The sequence below is a fragment of the Silene latifolia genome, chromosome 3, assembly GCF_048544455.1.
Source record: "Silene latifolia isolate original U9 population chromosome 3, ASM4854445v1, whole genome shotgun sequence".
NCBI classification, from domain to species: domain Eukaryota; kingdom Viridiplantae; phylum Streptophyta; class Magnoliopsida; order Caryophyllales; family Caryophyllaceae; genus Silene; species Silene latifolia.
The window spans coordinates 74,236,151-74,260,424 of record NC_133528.1 but is presented as its reverse complement, the minus strand read 5'-3'; the positions used below and the strand labels follow the sequence as shown (position 1 = coordinate 74,260,424).

At 36.2% G+C, this 24,274-nt stretch overlaps 1 non-coding gene across 1 annotated transcript; it reads right to left on the bottom strand.

The window, feature by feature from the left end:
- Positions 1 to 18,464: 18,464 nt before the first annotated feature.
- LOC141650715 (small nucleolar RNA R71) lies at positions 18,465 to 18,571 on the bottom strand. Its single transcript, XR_012546733.1, has one exon. It is a non-coding gene; the product is annotated as a small nucleolar RNA R71 (small nucleolar RNA).
- Positions 18,572 to 24,274: the final 5,703 nt, after the last annotated feature.

The window sequence follows — 24,274 nt, the reverse complement described above, 5'->3', positions numbered from 1 at the left end:
TTTACTTGTTTTGTATGCTTAATGCTTGGATGCATCGCCATTTTGGCAAGCCCCACCTTACCTTGCAAGAAGGCATCTTACCTCATAGATGTCTTGTTGTGAGTTGAAGGGACGGAGTGAGACCCGCTAATTGTCTCACATCGGCTATATTATTAACATAGTTTAAATAAGGGTCTATTTCTAGTCACCTCTTTAATCGGGACGATAAAAGGTTCGGTTTGTGGATATTTGATGTGACTCCTATTTACGTACATTTAGTCCCCTAACTAGCCTAGTTCCTATGCTTTTTAGTATGTATTAGGGTCTTTTCTTGTCTTTAGCCTCCTTCTATGCATATTCTATGAGGTTTGGTGTTCTTTGAAGGAGAAGAGCACTAATCATGCCCTAATAGAGTGAAGCCGAGCTAAATTGATAACATATAATGATCAAGCACCGAAGAGGGAGCTAATACCTAAGGCCCAAGTCAATAAAGCAAAGAAATGGGCAATGACAGGCGACTCCCACGACCCCTCAATGATCCCCATGGATCTTGAGGCAGTTACGAGAAGAGAAGGCTAAGCTGGCCCATGATCCGGGCGTCCCGAGCTCAAGTCGGGCGTGCAAAGACCAGGACGAGCAGATTCCCTTACAGCACGAGCATGCCTCAAGAGCAGGTCGTGGGATTCCTCCTGGGACCTGCAAGGCTCTAATCTTCTTTTAAAGGGTCTAATCGTCATTTAAGCCCTTAGTTAACCTAACCCTTCTACTACTATATATACCCCTCTTGTATTTAGAGGGAGGATAAGCCCTCTTAGGGGAGGAAAAGCCTCTTTAGATTAGATTAAGCTCTCATTAGGAGTAGATTAGAATAGATTAATCTTAATCATTCCACAAATTTCACTTTAACCCTTCCTTAATTATTGTTCAAGATTTCTTATTGGGTAATTGAAGATTATTCGGTCATTATATGGAGAATTTACAACTCTTCATCCATCAACCAAGTTCTCTTCTATTATTCTTTCCTTTCCATTTGTTCATCTTAAGATTGGTATAATTCCTTTACTCTTTACTTTATTGCTTATTGCTTTGCTCTTCTATCATGTTTATACTTGTTAAGATGATTGACACCATTGTTAGCATGTTTTCCATGATAATGAGTGAGTAGTTTCCTAACTAGGGATTAGTGGGGGATTAGGGGAGTTAATCATGGGGAAGATTTACGCTTAATGAGTTCATATGAATGCTTGCTTATTGTTTTCCAACTTATGCACATGTCATGTTTGATGAAATGCTTGATTGACAACCTAACATGTTTCTCTTATCCTTTCAACAAGACTTGTAAGACATAAACCAACTCAAGGCGTGTTAGACCATGCATATAGTTGATTATGAAGGACTAAATCGATTGTAGGTGTTGTACAGTCTTGACCGACTAGGCTCCGGGACCCAAACCTTCTTAGGACTCATTTATGTTATCTCACTATAAGGATAACCAAGTCGACTTGTAGGTGTTGTAAAGTCTTGACCGACTCGGCTCCGAGACCTAAGTTTACCCTAGAAATTGTAAGAGATATACTAAATTGATTCCAACAATAATAATTGCTTGCATCTACATGATTCATTTATGCTATTTCACCATGAATCCCTTATGATCCCATGATTCCCTAATATTGTTTATCATTTGTTTACACCCATGTTTCCATTTACTTGTCTTGTTTATGTTTCCTCGTTGTAGCTTAGAACACAACTTCAACCCAGACCAATTTTGACACCAGCATAAATTGAGATAGATAGACTTAGAACCCAAAGCACACCGTCCCGTGGATCGACCACAACTTAACCACTAACTAGTTGTTTGTTGAGATTATAAATGTGTTTGATTGAGTGAACAACAACTCGCTCACCATCAACTACTCACTCATGATCATGGTAAACGTGCTAATAAGGGTGTCAATCATATTAACAAGGCTAAACATGGTGAATGAGTAAAGTAATAAACAATAATTAAGCAAAGGATAAAAGAGATTGTACCAACTTAGGATGATCCAAATAATAAGCAAAGAATAATAGAAGAAAACTTGATGAATGATGAAGAGTTGTCCATTCTTCAATAAACCCAAATAGTCTTCAAATTACCCAACTAGATCTAAGAACACTTTAATGATTAAAGAAAGATTAAGATTTGATTAAGATTGAATTGTGTAATACAATATAATTAACCCTACTAATACTCTACAATGGGGTATTTATACTAAGTACAAGTATTACGGTAACTAAGGGCTTAAATAACGATTAAGTCCCTAAGATGAAGATTAACGCCTTAAAAGTCCCTAAGGAGCCCCACGACCTGTCCATGTTGGACGCTCATGCTGCATAGGGAAATGCCCGTCCTGCGTGGGGACGCTCTGGCTGAGCTCGGGACGCCCGGTCTGCTCGGGCTGAGCTCGGGATGCCCGGATCATGGGTCAGCTTGGCTTCCTCTTCTCTTGACTGCCTCAAGATCCGTGGGGATCATTGAGGAGCCTTGGGGGTCCTTCATAATTGCCCAAATACTTGTTCTATCAACATAGGCCTTTAGTATCGGTTTCCTCATTGTTGCTTGGTCGTTAGATACAATCTATTTAGCTCCAAATTGCTTCATATATGCAAGGTTAGCATTCCTCTCCTACCAAGGACAAAAAAACTGTTGGAGTAGTGTCCTCCACAATGAGTGCATTTACATAATAAATCTCGTAAAAGGAATATCAGGGATTTATTTATTTATTGTCAGCTGGTCATCGTTAATCGGTAATGATTGGCTGACTAGAGTTTGACATTACTGTCGTGTGACGGCGGTGATCAGCTGATCCCTTTAGGTCACACCTATAGGATGACGCCCAAATAGTATAAATTAATTGTTTGTATGAGATACGAGATAATTAATTCCTTGTATTATTTGACTCTTAGTTAGTCACATAAATGTATTATTTGATGACGGGTTACGAACTCGGGACAAAGAGATTTATTATTTAATTATGAGATATTTAAATAATAAATGATTAGAATTTATTAATTAATTTTTAATTAATTAATTTTATACGATATGTGTATATGTTTTGAGGTAAAATCAATTAGCTATTAAATTTTACAAGAGGTTGTAAAATTAGCTAAATGAGTTAATATTGACACATTGTATGTTGATAAAATGGTCTTATGATTACTTAATGGTTAAGTAGTTATTGGTAGTTAATTTATATTATTTAAGTGTTAAATAATTAAATTAATATTTAATTATGTAAGATAATTAAATATAAGACTTATAAGCATTTGTGGGGCAAATGTCGAAAACCGAAATGGACCAAATACAGTCCAATTGTTCCGGTTTTTTAGAGGACTACATGTGTCCATTAAGTGGCACATTCCACTTCCTTTTGTTCCCCATAATTGGCTATAAATACCCAACTATTCACCTCATTTTATTAGTTGGAAAAATTAGAAGAAAACTTGGTCACTTGAAGGTGCCAAAACCGGTTCCTCTACATCACTTGGAGACCATTTTTTTCTTCTTATTTTGCTCATCATTTTCATCTTAAAACACATATAAAAACTAACTAATAATATTGTCAAAGTAATAATATTAATTAGTACATCAAATATACAATTACAAGGTTACTACTATTATTAACTAGTTATTAATTTTAGTAGTATTTTTGGGTTAATCTTGGGTGCCACCAAAGGAGATTACCTATATTGGTAATTGGTGTTCTTGGAGGATCATCTAAAGTTGAATAGCTCAAGAACTATAAAGGTAGGAGACCTTTGTAGTGCCCATATTTGCCTTATAGCAATGTAAGGAACTTTTGTCTTAAGATGGTTTAATACCATCTTTTATACTTTTTTTTTTTTGCATGCATGTAGATTTAGACCATTTTAAATTAATTTGTAATTTTAATATCATAAGATGAGTATTAATATGGTCTAAATAACTAACAAGTGGTATCAGAGCATTGTTAAATACATGCATGTTATCTTAAGACGATTTTAGTAATTTATGAGATAAATTAATAAAATTGATATTATGTTACTAAAACTCGTTTTAACACATAATATAGTCTTGCATGTAAATAATCTGGTCTTAGAATGATATCGGACGAAAATTTGATTTTTGTTAAATTTTTCCACTTTTTATAACTTAAATTGGCATAAAATTGAGTAAAAATGCATTAAAATTAATTAAGAGTTAATTAAAATTAATTGCATGTTAATTTTATGCATATTTATTTATAAATAACCACATGCATGTTCTATTTATGAGAAAAATAGAAACTTTAAATTAATGTAATTAATTTAGGTTGTTTATTAATTTTTATTTGATAAAAATGGGTAAATAATGGTTATTTTGTAAATAATTATTGATTTAATTTTGGAGCTCGAAATTTTTGATTTTTTAGCTCCTGGAAATTGTTCCAAAATGTATAAAATTTTATTTTAAGTCATTTCAATTTTTATGGTTTGATTTAGAATTAAATCGTAAAAATTATCGCTTTACCGATTAAATTGTGAAATCTTTTTAAATAAATTTTAAAAACAAAAATTTTCACTTGCATGGCATTTTTGGTGTAAGACCAGAATGTTCATGGTTTTGAAATTTATTTTTCCAAGAAGTTTTATATTAAATGGAATTTTTGTATGATAATTGTGAATTATTATATCATTTTTTGTCACAATTATGTTTTAATTCCCATATAAATTCAAGATAATTGTTGAGAATAATTATTTTGATATTAGACCAGATTAGTATGATGAGTAAGTCTTAAAAGTGTTTTAAGAATTGATTATGAATTTTTATTGGTAAAAATTCCGTCAAGGCAAGCTCAAATGATCGTTGTTGGTAAGTTAGACGATTTGGCATGTTATTTTCCATAATGCATTTTATTATTCATTTAGATGAATTTGTTTTTTTTAGAATTATTGTTATGTAATTTTTTTTCCTAATATGGCCATAGGTAGAAATTGGTATTTCCCGAAATGTAAGGGAATATCGACTTGTTTTGTAATTAATTGCGATTTTGCATCGCCTAATTTGTAATTAATTAATAGTTTTATTTTAATTTTATTACAAATTGTATAATAGGGTATTGTTATGTAATTTAATTATTAGTAATTAGATGAAGCTTCTAAAGACGGAGTTTTCATGAAGACGGTGTTTTCGGAAAGGCGTTCCGAAATCCTAAAGAAGGAGGCCTATTTATGAAGACTCAAGGGACCATGGAGTTGGTTTCCGAAGTGTAATAATTTTAGTTAATTAGATTAACTAGGTGGCCATATTAGGACTTGTTTGTTTTAATTCTTTTATGCATTCATGCCAAATCGTCACTACATGTTTTCTTTTTGTTGTTATCGATTTAATCGTCTAGCATTCACTAATTTTGTTCACTTAAAAGTGATAGACAATTAAATTGATAAGATCTCTCACATTTGTTTAAAATTGAGTTTAAGCCTTACCAAATAATAGCACCTATGAATCCCTTCTTCATTAGAGGTAGGTTCGGATCACCGAGGTACACTCTTTTTACGTTGGGTAAGTAGGGTAATAAAAGTTATTACGCGTGAAAATTGGTTGGACTCAACGGGATAAATATGGGTTGAATCGGTCCACCGTGCCCATATTTATTCTGGGGCTAAAAGATAGATTTTAAGAAAATCACCAACCAAGAGTTCTAGTAGTAGAATCAATCAAAGTTGTTGACTCACCAAATTTATATAAATATGGGTTGAATCGGTCCACCATGCCCGTGTTTATATAAAATTGATCTTGGAATCATTTATATAATTCAGTGGGAGATCATTATATAAATGGGAACTTGTTAAATAGTTTCACAAGTTAAATATTTCTAGACGATAAATGTTAATCTTTCCTTTATTTCCTTTGTAGTAATCACGATGACTTCTACTAGTGAAACCGCCACCATAGCTAGAGATTCATGGCTACGTTCTTTTATGGACAAATATGTATTAAAAGCCGACGGTAGTAATTTTAAAGATTGGGAAGAACAACTTCGATTAGCTGTCGCAGGTGATGGCAAATTACGCTACCTTGTCGATCCCTCTCCCCCTTCGCCTAGTACTAGGCCCACTGCCGATGTAAGGGAGGCTTTTTCAAATTATCAAAAAGAATCATTTGCAATAAAAAATGTTTTGATTTTTTCAATGGATCCTGCTTTACAAAGGCAATGTGTCAAGTTTCGTGATGCACATGAAGTATTCTCGAGGCTTTCCACTATGTTTTCTCAAGCCCCGAGAATAATTCAGTATGAGACCGCTGTTCGTTTCTTTGAGGCTAACCTCAAAGATGGTCAACCTGTAAGTTCACACGTACTTAAAATGATTGAGTACGTGGAAACTTTAGAGGGGTTGGGATGCAAGATCCCCGACGAACTTGTGGTGGACCGAGTGCTCCACTCTCTCTCGAACGTCAAGGGATTTACCCAATTTAGGGTAAATTACAATATGACAAACATGAGAAAGAGTTTACATGAGCTCCATTCTCTGCTTGTGCAAGCAGAGAAAGACATGGGATTGAGTGGGAGTACGAGGAAAGATGTGCTTGCGATTAACGTGAAGGGGAAGAAGCAGTTTAAGAGGAACGCAGGTAAGAAGCCCGTTCAGGTGGAGGGCAAAGGTAAAGCAATTGCGAATTGCTCTACCAAGCAAAAACCTATAAAGGGTAATCCTCTTAAAGATACTTGTAATTATTGTAATAACAAGGGACATTGGAGACGTAATTGTACAAAGTACCTAGATGACATAAAAGTTGCCATTGTGAAGCCGACATGTAATTTCTCAACCGAATCTTTTATGATAGACATAAATTATGCTTCAAATACAACTTGGGTATTAGATACTGGTTGTGGTTCTTACTTGTGTAATCATTTGCAGGGCCTAAAAAGCATAAGAAAGCTAAACAAGGGTGATGTCGATCTCCGAATGGGAAACGGGTCTAAAGTAGCTGCCGTCTCTGTAGGAACTTATGTACTTAGTTTAGCTTCGGGGTTGGAGTTACATCTTAATAATTGTTATTTTGTACCAACGCTATCTAGAAATATAATATCCGTATCTGTGTTAGACACAGAAGGGTTTTCTTTTGTAATTAAAGACAAGTGTTGTACTTTTTCCCTTAATGGGATTGTATATAGCCAGGCTATTTCAATCAATGGAATTTATATTCTAGATACTTGCAACGATGTTTATCATTTAGATAATAAAATACTCAAAACAGGTGATCCTGATCTATCTTATTTATGGCATTGTCGCTTAGGACACATCAACGAGAAGCGCATTAAAAGACTAGTGTCGACTGGTGTAATTAAACCTTTTGATTTCGAATCATTTGGTACATGCGAATCTTGTCTTCTTGGCAAGATGACTCGTTCACCTTTTCTAGGAAAAGGATCTCGAGCTAGTGAGTTATTGGGTTTAATACACACTGATGTGTGTGGGTCCAATGACAAATCAACTGCTAGAGGTAATAATATGACTATTTCATTACTTTTACCGATGACATGAGTAGATATGGGTATATCTACTTAATGAGGTATAAAAGTGAAGCTTTTGATAAGTTCAAAGAGTTTCAGAATGAAGTAGAAAACCAATTAAATAAGAAGATTAAAGCATTACGATCAGATCGTGGTGGGGAATATTTAAGCAATGACTTTAAAGATCACCTTATAAACTGCGGTATTGTATCTTAGTTAACTCCTCCTGGCACACCACAATTAAATGGTGTGGCTGAAAGGAGGAATCGAACTTTATTAGATATGGTTCGATCGATGATGAGTCAAACAGAGTTACCTAAGTCATTCGGGGTTTTGCCATTTTATCTCATTGTACAATCACTTAATAAAAGTCCCACTAAAGCAACTGACACAACTCCATATGAGATATGGAAAGGGAAAGTCCCGAATCTGCGATACATGAAAATATGGGGTTGTGATGCTTATGTTAAGAGCAAGTCTGACGATAAGCTTGCACCTCGTTCTGAAAAGTGTATTTTTGTAGGCTACCCTAAGGAAACTTGTGGATATTACTTCTACAATAGTAACGAGAACAAAGTGTTTGTGGCTCGTGAAGCTGTCTTTCTACAAAAAGAGTTTATTTCTAGAAGACAGAGTGGTCGAAAATTTGAACTTGATGAAGTTCAAGAGCCACAAACTGATGTGACACTGCAGGAAGATGTTCCTTCTACGTCTGAATCAATTATTGTTCCTTCTGAACCTAGGAGGTCAGAAAGGGTTAGTCGCCAGCCTGATAGATACCTTAGTATTATCGAGGAAGATGGTGACTATGAGGTTTTACTTTTAGAAAGTGATGAACCCAAGACCTATAAAGCAGCTATTATGAGTTCTGACTCTAAGCTATGGCTCGAGGCCATGCAATCCGAAATGGATTCCATGTACGATAATCAGGTATGGGACCTGGTTGACTTACCTAAAGATGTTCGACCTCTTCAGTGTAAGTGGATATTCAAGATTAAAATCGGCATGGATGGACATAAAGATGTCTACAAAGCTAGATTGGTTGCAAAAGGTTTCACTCAGGTTCATGGTTTACACTATGATGAAACTTTTGCACCAGTTGCTATGCTTAGATCTGTTCGGATAATGTTAGCGATTGCTGCATTTCATGATTATGAGATATGGCAAATGGATGTCAAAACCGCTTTCTGAACGGGTTTTACGGAAGAGGAAGTGTTCATGACACAACCTGAGGGTTTTGTGGATCCTAAAAATCCTAACAAAGTATTCAAACTTAAGAGATCCATTTATGGTCTTAAGCAAGCGTCAAGGAGTTGGAATCATCGTTTTGATCATGTTATCAAATAGAATGGTTTTTCTCGAAGTGTTGAGGAACCATGTTTATACATGAAGTTTAGTGGGAGTAAAGTTGTTTTCTTACTTCTTTATGTGGACGACATATTACTCATTGGGAATGATGTTGATATGCTTGCTTCTGTTAAGAAGTGGTTGGGAAATCACTTCCAAATGAAAGATTTGGGAGAAGCTCAGCGCATCTTGGGTATCCGGATCTATAGAGATAGACCCAAAAGGATATTAGCATTGAGTCAAGAAGCATATATCGATAAGATTCTTGACCGATTCAATATGAAAAACTCCAAGAGAGGTTTTCTACCTATGGGTAGTGGGATCACTTTGAGTAAGTCACAGTGTCCTACTGAGCCTAAGGATATTGAACGCATGAAATCGATTCCCTATGCTTCCGCTGTTGGATCGATCATGTATGCTATGATGTGTTCTCGTCCTGACATCTCGTATGCTTTGAGTATGACGAGTCGTTTTCAGAAAACTCCAGGTGAGAGTCACTGGATAGCCGTCAAGAATATTCTGAAGTACTTGAGAAGGACTAAAGATTCATTCTCAGTGTTTGGAGGAGAATCTGAATTACGTATAAGAGGTTATACGGATGCCGGTTTCCAAACCGATAGGGATGATTTGAAATCCCAGTGGTTTTGTCTTTTTGCCGAACGGAGGGGCGGTTTGCTTTGGAGAAGTTTCAAAGAGTCTGTGGATTGCTGATTCTACAACGGAAGCCGAGTACATTGCGACCTCGAAGCCGCAAAGGAAGTTTGTTTGGATTAGGCAATTTTTAGAGGGACCGAAAGTAGTTCCGACCGAGGATCCTATCACTTTCTATTGTGATAAAAGTGGGGCTATTTTTCAAGCAAAAGAGCCCAAGTCTAGTAACAAGTCTAGACATGTACTTAGGAAATTTCATGTAATTAGAGATTTAATCGAAAGGAAAGAAATTACAGTTTGTAAGGTTGGGACAACTGACAACATCGCTGATCCTTTAACCAAGCCATTGTCTCAAGCTAAACATGATAGTCATGTAGTTTCGATGGGGTTGAGACGAATGCTAGAACTGTTGTAAATTATATGATATGTAATAATCAAAATATTGTATTTATTATTTCATATATGATAAGTTGCACTTATCGTTATATTCAGTTTTATGTCTGAATTTATATACTTTGTTTTCTCCAAATAGGTTGTAAAGACAACGTCGAACCCTATTAAGTGAACTGGATTAACATTGTATTTTGTCCCTAGTTACTTAATGAGGTGACGTCTCGGAGTGACTAGATTGTAAGGCGATAGATGACAGTTCGATCATGTCATATGGTCATAGTGATGACTGGTCGATTACATAGGCATATTGTGAGACAATTTGTCGGACAGTGACCGTTTATAGAGTCCTTTTGTTGCTAGGTCGTGGCGAGGATTTCAATTTATTCCTTCGAGTCAATTCTTTAGACTGGTGACTATTTGTCTGAGTTGGTACGGTTTTCCGGTGACTTTGGTTTTTGTTCTAGGTCGCACCGTAAAAGGAGGCCGATGAGCATTTACTTTGTCATTGTGATCTCAGATCGAATGAAGAAAATAGGTCAACATGATTGTCCTTTTAAGTCATATTTTATCTCAAGGCCACTCGAGGAGAGATGACTGTGAATGCGTGGCCACGCTCGGATGAGATTTATAGTAGATTATCCGGTCAGACAGTCATTCTCCTGATCGAGGAAACCACTTTATGATATGATCACGTGCAAGAACGACCTGAAAGACATCTTGCAGTGAGTGGGAGATATTATTGGACAAGAGAATTGGTAACGCACACTTGTGTAAGACAAGTGGGAGATTGTTGGAGTAGTGTCCTCCACAATGAGTGCGTTTACATAATAAATCTCGTAAAAGGAATATCAGGGATTTATTTATTTATTGTCAGCTGGTCATCGTTAATCGGTAATGATTGGCTGACTAGAGTTTGACATTACTGTCGTGTGACGGCGGTGATCAGCTGATCCCTTTAGGTCACACCTATAGGATGACGCCCAAATAGTATAAATTAATTGTTTGTATGAGATACGAGATAATTAATTCCTTGTATTATTTGACTCTTAGTTAGTCACATAAATGTATTATTTGATGACGGGTTACGAACTCGGGACAAAGAGATTTATTATTTAATTATGAGATATTTAAATAATAAATGATTAGAATTTATTAATTAATTGTTAATTAATTAATTTTATACGATATGTGTATATGTTTTGAGGTAAAATCAATTAGCTATTAAATTTTACAAGAGGTTGTAAAATTAGCTAAATGGGTTAATATTGACACATTGTATGTTGATAAAATGGTCTTATGATTACTTAATGGTTAAGTAGTTATTGGTAGTTAATTTATATTATTTAAGTGTTAAATAATTAAATTAATATTTAATTATATAAGATAATTAAATATAAGACTTATAAGCATTTGTAGGGCAAATGTCGAAAACCGAAATGGACCAAATACAGTCCAATTGTTCCGGTTTTTTAGAGGACTACATGTGTCCATTAAGTGGCACATTCCACTTCCTTTTGTTCCCCATAATTGGCTATAAATACCCAACTATTCACCTCATTTTATTAGTTGGAAAAATTAGAAGAAAACTTGGTCACTTGAAGGTGCCAAAACCGGTTCCTCTACATCACTTGGAGACCATTTTTTTCTTCTTATTTTGCTCATCATTTTCATCTTAAAACACATATAAAAACTAACTAATAATATTGTCAAAGTAATAATATTAATTAGTACATCAAATATACAATTACAAGGTTACTACTATTATTAACTAGTTATTAATTTTAGTAGTATTTTTGGGTTAATCTTGGGTGCCACCAAAGGAGATTACCTATATTGGTAATTGGTGTTCTTGGAGGATCATCTAAAGTTGAATAGCTCAAGAACTATAAAGGTAGGAGACCTTTGTAGTGCCCATATTTGCCTTATAGCAATGTAAGGAACTTTTGTCTTAAGATGGTTTAATACCATCTTTTATACTTTTTTTTTTGCATGCATGTAGATTTAGACCATTTTAAATTAATTTGTAATTTTAATATCATAAGATGAGTATTAATATGGTCTAAATAACTAACAAAAACCTCAAAGAATATGCAAAGTAGGAAGCTAAAGATAAGAAACGGCCCTACTACATGCAAGAAAGCATAGGAACGAGGCAAGTTCGGGGACTGAAAGTGTGCAAATATGAGTCACATGAAATATTCCCAAACTGAACCTTTGCTCGTCCCGAGTAAAGAGGTGACTAAAACTATGACCTTTATTAATACTACTAGCCGATGTGAGACAATTAGCGGGTCTCACTCCACTCCTTCAACTCACAACAAGACACCTATGAGGTAAGATGCCTTCTTACAAGGCAAGGTGGGGGCTTGCCAAAATGGCGATGCATCCTAACATTTAAGCACACAAGTTCAAGTAAAAGATGCATCTATAAAAGGAATAGCCACTTTCCTCATCTAAGTGGAAGAAATCATCTAAAAGCGAAGCAATCTAAGGATACACATTCCATTGTAGGTATTATTTCTCCAAGTTACTAAGCCTAAAAGGATACCAACAAATCACCTTGTAGATACCCAGTATCTGTTGAGTCTCCAACAAACACCCGATGATTATCGAACTACAACATGCTTAGGAATCGCAGCGTTTGATCGACAGTTTGTGTACAACTATACGTCGGAAAACTTAAACGGTTTCGAAAACAAAACATTTCAAAACTTTTCAAAAGTACCTAGAGTGTTTAATGCATGATGACGGGGTCGCAATGACACTAATTAGAGTCAAAACCGACACCGGACCAAAAACCGACTCAAAATTTAAATCCCGGTTCCAACAACGAGTCAAACCGAGTCAAACCGAGTCAAACACAAAAAACAAACTTTTCAAATGCTTCCATGTTAAGGTTTCCCGTAATATTAAATGGTCAAGTAAAAATCAAGTTCTTCCAAATCTTAGGATAGAACAAATCATGATTACACTTGTGTGATAGCGACAAGACACCTCGAAGACGTGTGAGATGGCTCGCGCCTCTTTGAGCAGCCCATGCGGCCACGTCGCACAAAACACACACAACCACCCATTTTCCTATAAATACCCCTCAAATGCCACCATTTGAGAGTTACGCGAGTGTCCGCCCCCTCATTTCTCCCTTAAAATTCTAGACTCGACTTCTTAAGTCATCAACCGACACGTGTTTACGACCTACCGATCGTAAACATAAGCCTTACACATTGTTTGGCACCGTCATCGTGCATTAAATCACTTGACCGACCATCTCGACCACTACACTATCACTAAACTTAAAAAACACTCTTTTACTTATTAAAACGGTTTTCAAACCGAGTTTTCCAGCCAAACAAGTTGATACACTTTCGTCGGTTTCTCGTCTCAAGCCTAGCATGTAAGTATGAGGGTGTAAAAAATCTTCTTTTATCATGTTTTCATTTGTTTCATGACTATAACATGCTAAATCATGCATAACATGGTCCAAACATGGGTTAAATTGTTGGAATATGTGTCCTCCGACAATAATGCGATCACAACTGTCAATCATGATGATCACATGTTTAAATCTCATTTTAAGGAATACACGTGGGAAGTAATATTTTACTGTCAACTGGTCCACACATATCGGTAATGATTGGCTGACTAGAGTTTGACATTACTGTCGTGCGACGGTGGTGATCAGTTGATCCCCTTAGGTCATACCTAAAGGGTAACACTCTTAATTGATTATTTAATTGATCGTATGACGATACGAGTTAATTAAATTACTTAAAATTGACGGACGATTTTGGAAGTAATATTTACGTATCTCGTTATAATTTGATTAAATAAGATACGGTCGAAGTAATCGAATTGTTTTATTACTTAGATGAAATTATTGTTTACGGAAACAATTGAAACAGAATGAATTGATTATTATAAATACAGAATGTTGTAATTTATGACTCGGGAATTCATTTCGGTACAAGTAATTATGAATTACTAGGTTAACTTTATAAGTGACATATTTTATTTATATGTTGATTTTTAATTGTTAAAAATACATTTTATATACCTAATGTCATGAAACATGTTACATGTGACAAATTGACAAAATAATGTGTAAAATGGATTTTCCATTTTACACCATATGTGCCGAAATAAGGAGGGAGTATTAGGCTTATTTTTGTGCTAATTATGTTTAGTGGAAGCCATAATTATAAGACCTAATGCATATCCTTACATGCCTATAATTCTTGGGAAGATTTGAAGCTCATGCATTGGCCATTACCCACCCCTCCTACCCGGTTTTCCTTGTAGAAAAGACCAAAGGGTTTTCTCTATAATTTACCTAATATACTACATCATAAGTTAGTGTATTATTCATTCATTCATCATCTAAAAATATATAGTTTTAGAGAGATAAATTACTTCTTCTTCTCCCTTTTCTTAAACCGAAAATTAAGAGACCAAAAACAATATTTTGGGTCAATTTTATTCAAAATTAATATTGTTCTAGTATCAATAATATTAATTTTATTAAGAGGTTATCTTGGGTATTATTCCTTGGGAGGGATTCTATACTTGAATCCTTTGTTCATCCATATTAGGAGAGCTCAAGAACAAGTGAGTAGGAGAACTCACTTGTGCCCAATAATCCGAAATTTCCAATGTAAGAATGATGATTTCTTCACTATATTTACTTATGTTTGCATGCATAAGATCTAATTAATTTTATGACTAAATTAAATGGAACATATAAGAATATGTCGAATATTATGAGATATAGATTTCTAACAAGCGGTATCATGAGCCTTAGGTGGTTTGCATGCAAATCGGTTATAGTTTTTCCGAGTTATACGATTAACATATAAAACTTATAAATTTGTGTTTATTATAATATATCACGAAATCAATTATGCATGTTAAAGTTTCTGATCCTAAAATGTATTTAGGATATTTTGGTTAATTTATGGATTTTTATTGTTCCATTTATATAATAATGGCATTAAAAATGTGATTTTATGATAAAAATGTCATTTTTGGACTAAAATTAGCTAAACTTCGCTTTTTCCAGTGGTTTTTGGATATGATTTCACATATATTATTTTTAGATGACCTGTAAATTTTCAAAATTTTTGGAGTTCTTATGCTCGAAATATGGATTTTTCATGATAAAATCGAATTTAAATGATTAAATAGGTTAATATGAGAAATATTTCGAATCTGGTCATAGAAATTTTGTATGTTGTCACATACAATTTTACAAGATGTGTGTAAAATAATAGGCTATAATGACGTCTTTATGCATAATTTATGAATTTTTGATGAAAAATAGCATAAATAGTGACTTTAATTAGTGAATAATTGCTAAAACGTACTTCATGACTAAGGAAAAACTTCACATGTTTCATTTTATCATATATTTCAGATCTAAAATTGAAAAGTTGATAAATATAATTTTTCTCATGTTTTTATGATTATAATTGATAAATCCGATAAACCGCAACATTGTTTTTCCCGATAATTTTCGAAATTTTTTAACCTTAGTTTTTGAACATTATGAGTGTCATGGTATTTTTCCATAATGTTCATGAGTTTAAAATTTTGAATTTTGAATTTATTTGAAATTTTTGTGATTTATATGGAGTTTATGGCATTTTATTGTAATTTTGAGTCCATTAATGAACAATTTTAAGAAATATAAGTTAATTATTGTCAATATGTTAGTGGAGACTAATTTTGAGTCCTAAGTTGGTTAGGGTAATTAACTTGTGCATAAATATGATTTTATGTAATTTATTGTGATTTTAAAAGGTTGAATCACGCAAATCCGTAAAAACCGTTTAATATACGATATTGGCTCCTTAAAGGCGATTTAGCATAAAATTGGGCATGTTCATACATATTATAATGCTGCATTTTATTTATGATTGTCATAATTTTATTTTATATAATTTTTGAATTATGTAATTTTACTTAGTATGGCCTTAGTTTTTTAATTGATATTGCCCGAAATGTATGGGAATATCGATTCGGTTGTAATTTATTGTGATCTCGTATCACCGTTTTGTAATTTAATAGATTTATTTTATTTTAATTACAAATGTATAATAGGAAATTATGTAATTTGTTATTGATGTGACCATAATTAGCGCACATTTAGTCCCCGAATTAGCCTCATTCCCATGCTTTTTAGTGCATATTTGGGTCATTTACTATCTTTAGTTCTTTGTTTTGCATATTCTTTGAGATTTTGATCCCTTGGTAGGAAAGGAGTAAGAATCTTGCATTTTCGTGGCAAAACGAGGCTAAATTGATCGAATCCAATGACCAAGCATCAAGGAGAGACAAGATTAGAAGGCCTTTGTACATATGATAGTAGATGAGCAATGTTGAGAAAGGATCCTTGAGTCCCCAAGGAAATCCCCAAGGAATTTATGAAGAAAAGGGAAGAAAAGAAGAAGGAATTGTGCTGAACTACAATCCGAGCGGATTGTCTCCAATCCGCCCGTCTCCTCACAGCAAAATCCGAGCGGTTTCCTCCAAAGACGCTCGGATTGCACCGCCACAATCCGCCCAGATTCCCTTGAATCCGCCCGGATTCAATCGCCAGAATCCGCCCGTCCCGACCCTAATCCGCACGGATTCCTTCACAGCCGATTTCCTCTTCTCCAAGCAACAAAGAAAGAAGCCCTTCCTTCGAAAAATACCGGCTCCTCCTTGCTCAATCTAAAAAGTGTAATTACTAGTTTAGCCCTTAGTTAACCCTAATGCATCCTCCCTAATTTTCACTATAAATACCCCATTAGTCTAATTAGAGGAGCATATTCTTCTTATCAATAATTAGTGTAGTTAATATCAATCAAATCTCTCTTTAATATTGTAATCAAGTATTAATCAAGTTTTAATCCAAGTTCTAGTTCTTTAATCTCTCTCTTATTCATCCTTTATTTTGGGTAATTGAAGATTATTTGGGTTATTATTGGGAGATTGACAACCTCTCAATCAAACATCAAGTACTTCTATTATTCTTGCTTTGTTATTGGAATCATTAGTAGGTATAATCTCTTAATCCCTTTTTAATTATTGCTAATTACTTTTATTTGTTCATCATGTTTCACTTTGTTAGTATGATTGACAACCTTGCTAGCATGTTCAATATGATGATGAGTGAGTAGTCTCTTAGCTAGGGTTAATGGGTGATTAGGGTAAACCAACATGGGGAATGATTCATGCTTAAATTAATATGCTTTCATGGTTTATTTGCTTGCTTGTTTTGATCTCAACTCATGCACATTTTATGTTTGATGAAATGCTAAGCCTATGAATCCTTGCATTTACCACCATCACCTATCTTTTCAATGAGACTTGTAAGACATAACCCAACTCGAGTCTCATTAGACCATGCATGTTGTTGAGTAGGGAAGACTGAGTCGACTTGTAGGTGTTGTACAATCTAATCGATTCGGCTCCGGGACCCAAACTTTCCTAGGATTGTAAGATATAACCCAACTCAATCCATCACAACAATAATTGCTTGCTTATAATTTGAGAACATGTTTGTATGATCATATCCCATGATTCCCCTATGATCCCATGACACCCTAGTGCCTTTTTATCAATTGTTTACAACCCTTTTTATTTCATCTTGCTAGTTTATTTTCATTGCTATTTTAGTTAGTGACCTTCTACATCAACCCAAATTGTGACACCCCAAAGACACCACTAGTTTCAATCGAAATCTCATCTCAATTCCCGTCCCTTGGGATCCGACCTTTACTTGCCTCTTTACTAATTGTAGAGTTGTTTTGTGAAGTTATAAATTGTGTTTTGTTCGACCGTGACCCAACGACCACATCTTTAATTGTGAACACGAAACGGACCCGATCAAAAATGGCGCCGTTGCCGGGGACGGTGTTTGTTTGATTTAGATTTCTATTTATTGTTATTAGTTGTGTCTTTGCCTTGGGGAAGTAAATCTCCTCAAGGTTTGTTCTAATTGTTTTCAAGTTGTTTGATATTTTGCATGTCTAGAAGGTCACAAGGTGACTTGTTACCTCTTGATCGTGAAATTGAAAGAACCTTAACAAACAATAGGAGACTTGTTAGGAGGAATTTGAGAGGTATTAGTGAAGTTATTCAACCAACTATTGAGTTCATCAGCCCTTTTGCAATAGAAGGAGAGGAGAACCCATTACACAATACCCCACAAAATCAACCTACAATGCCTAAGTTTTCATCACACTCCGTACCCACCGAGGAGAACCTACCCAATGGTACTCCTACACCACAACATCTAACCGGAAATTTTATTGCCAAATCCCCCTTTCATCCAATTAGTTGAAAGGAGCCAATTTGGGGGGGATGCCTAGTGAAGACCCTCATTCTCATATGGAAACCTTTTGCGACTATTGTGATGCGATTTCTCAAACCGGTGTGACTCAAGACCAAATTAGATGGGTCTTATTTCCTTTTTCTCTAATCGGCACCGCGAAGCAATGGTTGAAGGGCCTTGATAAGGCCACTCTCGGAATTGATTCTTGGAAGAAGTTGGCTCTAGCTTTCTACAAAAAATTCTACCCACCGGAAAAGACTAACATGCTAAGAGCTCAAATTACGGGTTTTAAGCAAAGGCATGAAGAATCTTTGTATGAAGCTTGGGAGCGGTTCAAGGGAAGTTGTCGCTCATGTCCTCACCATGGAATTAGCGAATGGTTCTTGGTACAACAATTTTGGAATGGTTTATATGAAGATTCAAGGAACATTCTCAACATGGGATCAAATGGAATGTTCACCGAAGTTGATGACAATCAAACATGGAACAAGATTGAGGAAATGGCGGTCCATAACTCACAATATAGTAGACCTCGCAAAGCTACTAGAGGAGGAAAGCATGAAGTGGACTCCGTTACTCAATTGGGTGCTCAACTTAGTGCTCACATTGACACAATCAATTTGAAGTTTGAAAAAGCTATGGCTAGACTTGAAGAAGTCTCAAAATCACCAAAGCATCATGTTAATGCCATGACGGCATCCTCATCAATCCCAAGTGGGATATGTGAGAATTGTGGTACTTTAGGTCATGATCAAAGTGAGTGTAGGGGAAAAAATGAACAAGTAAATGCTTTCCAAGCATACAAGAGTGGCACCCCTTACTCCAATTTTTACAATGAGAATACCAAATTCCATCCAAATCTCTCATACAAAAGCCAAAATGTCCAAAACCCTCAAACAACATACACTCCACCACCCATGAGAAACCAAAATCAAAGACCCTTTTACAATCAAAACCAAGGTTACCAAAACCAAAATCCATACAACCAACAAAGTGACCAAGGTTTTGATGTCCAAAAAGCGGTCCTCATAATGCAAAAGAATCAACAAGAATTTTTCACTCAAATGCAAAAAGATAGCCAAGCAAAGGAAACCACAATCAACAACATCCTAGCTCACACCAAGATGTTGGAAACCCAATTGACTCAACTAGCATCTTCAAGCTTACAAAGACAAAAGGGGCAATTACCACCTCAAAGTAATCCCCCGAGACATGAAACGGTTAGTGCCATTCACTTGAGAAGTGGTACAGGTATGAAGCACCGAAGAAGCAAGTTGAGGATGAAGTTGTGGAAGCTAGTGATAAGGAAGAAATTGTGCAAAACGCCAAAGATGGAGAATCATCAAAAGAAGAAAGTTCAAAGAAAAATGAAGACAAGGTCAAGGAGAAGGAGCCCATTGTGATTAGACTTCCTTTTCCAAGTCGCCAAGCCAAGCCCAAATTTGATGATCAACTTGGGAAGTTTATGGAAATTGTGAAGAACTTGGAAGTCTCGATTCCTTTCACGGAATTAATCAATCACGTGCCGGCCTATGCGAAATACATGAAAGATATCCTCACAAAGAAGAAGTCGATCCGGAAGCTTGAGACTATCGCCTTCACTAAGGTGAGTAGTGCAATACTTCAAGGGAGTTCACCTCCAAAACTAAAGGATCCGGGAAGCTTCTCAATACCGTGTACCATTGGCGACACAACGATCAACAAAGCCTTATGTGATCTAGGGGCTAGTGTGAGTGTCATGCCGTACTCGGTGAGTAAAAGGTTGGGGATGGGAGAGCTTAAATGCACCAACATCACGCTCCAAATGGTCGATAGATCGACGAAGACACCATTAGGGATATGGGAAGATGTCCCCGTGCGAATTGGGAAGTTTTTCATCCCGGTGGACTTTGTCATTGTTGATATGGAGGAAGATTCCAACATTCCGATCATTCTAGGAAGACCTTTCCTACACACCGCGGGTGCGGTGATTGATGTGAAACATGGTGAGCTCACTCTAGAAGTGGGAGATGAAAGCATAACCTTTAATCTTGACAAGACTATGAGAGCTCCTCATTTGCATGAACCGTGTTTCATGATTGATCATTATAGCCGAAAGGATGAAAGGAATAAATCGGAACTCCAATGGAAGAAGAAAATTGAAGATGCTCCATTCAAAGAGCAAGTGAATTGTGACCAGGAAAGCTTGCAAAGCTCATCAAAATCAACCAAAGAAGAAGAGGATGGCCTCATTGGCCAAGAGAAGAACTTGGGAGAGTTGTCTCCATCAAAACAAGAAATTTTCAACGATCAACTTAATGAAGTTTGTGGTCTTTGGGACGACGAATTTGAAGGGATTTTTAATCCCTACATTGGTAATGCCATCGATCAAGATCAACAACAAGGGCAAAGGACTATTGAAGACCTCTACCATGATAATGAACAAGCTTTTGATTATTTCTTCAAGGTGTTGAGCAACATCAACAACACCTTGAACATGCCCCCTTGACATCTCATCAAGAATGAGAGTTTGGTGGAGTCCTCCCTAAACCACCACTTGTAAATATTTCTAACTCCCTAACTCGCATTTTAATTCTTGTATTACATTTTTTGTCATCTTTTGATTTATTCTATTTACTTTGATCAAGATAATTGTCATGTTTGAGAGAAGTGAGAGAGGGACTAACAATTTCAATTGATGTGTAGTGCTTTACCTTAGTGTGGGGATGACATTTGCCTAGGCTATCCTTGCCTAGTAATGCCCCCACAATGAAGAACACAAGACATGAAGAAGAATGGAAGAATGACAAGGGAAATGCATTGTACACGGATGGAACTGAATCCGGGTACAAAGGGGTCGAATCCGAGCGGATTCAGGAGAATCCGTCCGTCTCAAGAAAATCCGAGCGTACTACAGCAAAGACGCCCGTCCTGAACTGAGCTGAAATTTTGAAAATTTTTGACTGTGACTGAATCCGGGCGTCCTGAGCAGCAATCCGCCCGTCTTGAAGAATCCGTCCGTCCTGGAAAGAAGACGCCCGTCTTCTCTGCTAAGGAAAACAGGAAAAATTCCTGGACTGAAATCCGTCCGTCTTCTGGAGAATCCGCCCGTCCCGTATCAACCAAATCCGAGCGTCTTCTCTCGAATACGCCCGTCTTTAGGCGAGTTTTTCCAACCCAGAAAAGGCAGAATCCGCCCGTCTTGGGCTGAATCCGCCCGTCTTGCCCCTGCAGCTTGAATTTTTTGAGCTTTATAAAACTCCACCCACCTTCATTCATGCATTCATTCATAACACTACTTCAAAACATCAAAACCCTCATCCTCTTCATCACAAAAACAAAATCCCTCAACTACATTCACCAAAATCAAATCAAACCATCCTTCTAACAACAAATTAATCACTCCTCCTTTATCAAAAATCAAAACCAAGCACAAATCTTCAACCTTTGAGTCGATTTTTGAATTCATAAAGGCAAAGCCTTTCACCTCTAAATCGATTTGGGTACACTACAAATTGAAGATTTTTCATTCTTTTCTTGGTTAATTCATCAATGGCAAGGACTAAGGGAGCAACAAAGGCAACAAAGGCACCAAAGACACTTTCACAAAGGCAAAAGGCTCTTCAAGCAAAGAAAGCATTGGCTATGGTGGTAGCAACACCAAACTTGGAAGTGCAACAACAACAACAACCTTCTATGGGAGCACCAACATCTTCTACTCCGGAAATCGATCAACTCTTGCATTATCCGGAGGTAACTTTTATTTCCGAAACCCATAGAAATACTTTTGCCAAGTTTGCTAGGAAATCAATTCAATCCACCAAATTTATTTGTGAAGACACCTTGGGAAAGTTAGGTGTCCTTGAGCAAACTAGAGCCTTTTTCATAGCCATGGGGTTGAAGAAATTGTTTGAAACAAAGGAATTGACATACCCCTCCCTTACCTTGGAATTTTTGAGTTCTTTGAAAGTCACCAAAGTTGAGAGTAGGGAGAATCTCGAGTTTCGTCTAGCTAATGTTAGTAGACGCATTTCCTTTAGAGAATTGGGTGAAATTTTGGGTCTTAGTGATGAACCGAGTTATTTTAAGAGTTATGGAAAGTATGACCCCGACCCTCTTTGGGAGGCTATTTCCGGGAGGAAATTTGAGGACTTTCATGCGAGTCGTGCTCTTTTAGTCCACCATCCGGGCATAAGAGTATGGCACAAGGTCATGGGAAACACCATTATTGCAAGGAAAGATACCAACCATTTCACCAAACTTGATTTTATTCTTCTTGAATCGGCTTTGAACATTGGAAGAGTACATACCAAGCCTTACAATTCTTTGAGGCTCTTGGTAGATAGATGGCTCAACGTTGATTGTGGGAAGAAGGGCACTACCGTTATTGTCAATGGCGGCCTAGTCACTATCCTAACCAAGTACTTTGATCCTAACTTCAATAAGGATAACAAGTACAAAGCAAAGGAGGGTGGTCATCTTGTTGATATGCATACTATGATAAACAAGTACAAGTGGGTTGCCCATAACCCCCTTGACACTAAGTATGGATGGCTCACTAGTGAAGCTAGATCGTTCACTTTGCCTTCAAAGATTTGTCGTCTAAGTGTCCACCGGACCAATTATCTACTTCCCCTTTCTAAAGAGGCCGAGTATATTATTCAACAACAAAAGGGTGAACTTGAAATGCCCTCCTATTCCATTGTCATACCACCTTACCCCTTTGAGTATCAAGAGTTCAAGCCGGAAGGAGTTGAAGCTAGAAATGATTATTTGACTCTTCTCATGCAAGCAATGCACAAGCAAGCCTTTGAGGATCGGAAAAATACTTACTTGGCTCAATATCCACCCCTTCTACACTTAGCTAGGCAAGGACTACTTGATCCATCATGTCCTTTGCCTAGTTGGGCGGATAGAGAAGTCCTATTTCCGGGTGCATCTAGGGTCGTTTCGGGTGACAATGAGGTTGTTGGTAATGAAGAAGTTGATGATAACATTGGTGAAGAAGCAAGTGAAGAAGGAGGAGAGGATGGTGAAGAAGATGATGAGCAAGATAAGGAAGAAAGTGACGAAGCAAATGAAGAGGGAAGTGGCAATGTGACCACTTCTAATGAGGAAAGTGATGATGGTGATGACATGATGGAAGATTAGCAAGCCTTGGAGACTCCTACCCTCTCATGGTTTGTCTATATCTCTCTTTGTTTTAATTATTTTTCTTGATCATTGTTGGAATAGTCCTAGCACCATAGAGGACTCACACCTCGGTACCATTGAGGTGTTCTCATTTTATTGTTCGCATTTTCAAAATCCAAAATGACAAACTAGTTTCATGCATTGCATAGTGTGTGCATGAACTACACCCATCCTTGAACATTAGCAATAGTGTCTCACTCGGTTTCGGGAAGTTAATGTATACACAACGGGAGGTAATCTAAATTATCCTCTCCGTCATAACAAAAACCATGCATCATGTAGTGTAGCTTAGTGTAGATTGCATTTAGTATAGAAATCATGCATCATCTTTGCATAATTTCCATCATTTTGGCCATTGAGGACAATGCCCATATTAGTGTGGGGATGGGAATTCTAACATTTAACTCTTATTCAAAAATCCAAAAAAAATTGAAAAATTTCGAAAATCATAAAAACTTGAAAAATTGAAAACCCAAAAACATGTTTATTTCCTTTTCTACAAATTGTCTTGTATATATTGTGTTTGTTCTATCTTTGTTCACATTGATCGACTACGCCACATCCGAGACAGGAGGATATTGAAGACCGCATGGTATGATCTTTCCAATCTCCTTTTTCCTCTTTATGTTAATGACTATGTGGCTTTATTTTGATTGATGCGGTAAAACAATGTGAACTTAGGACTTGCATTTAGTTTACATGTCATATTAGTTGATAGAATCACTTGCATTAGGATGTTTATATTAGTTGCATCATAGCATGTAGTTGCATATTAGAAAAGTTTTGAAAAATGCCTAATTTGGAACTTTGACAAGAGAAACTAAGCCATTACAAATACTTGTTCAACTTAAGACTTTGTCTACTAGAATGGTTGTAAAACACCCTAGATAGTGTCATACTA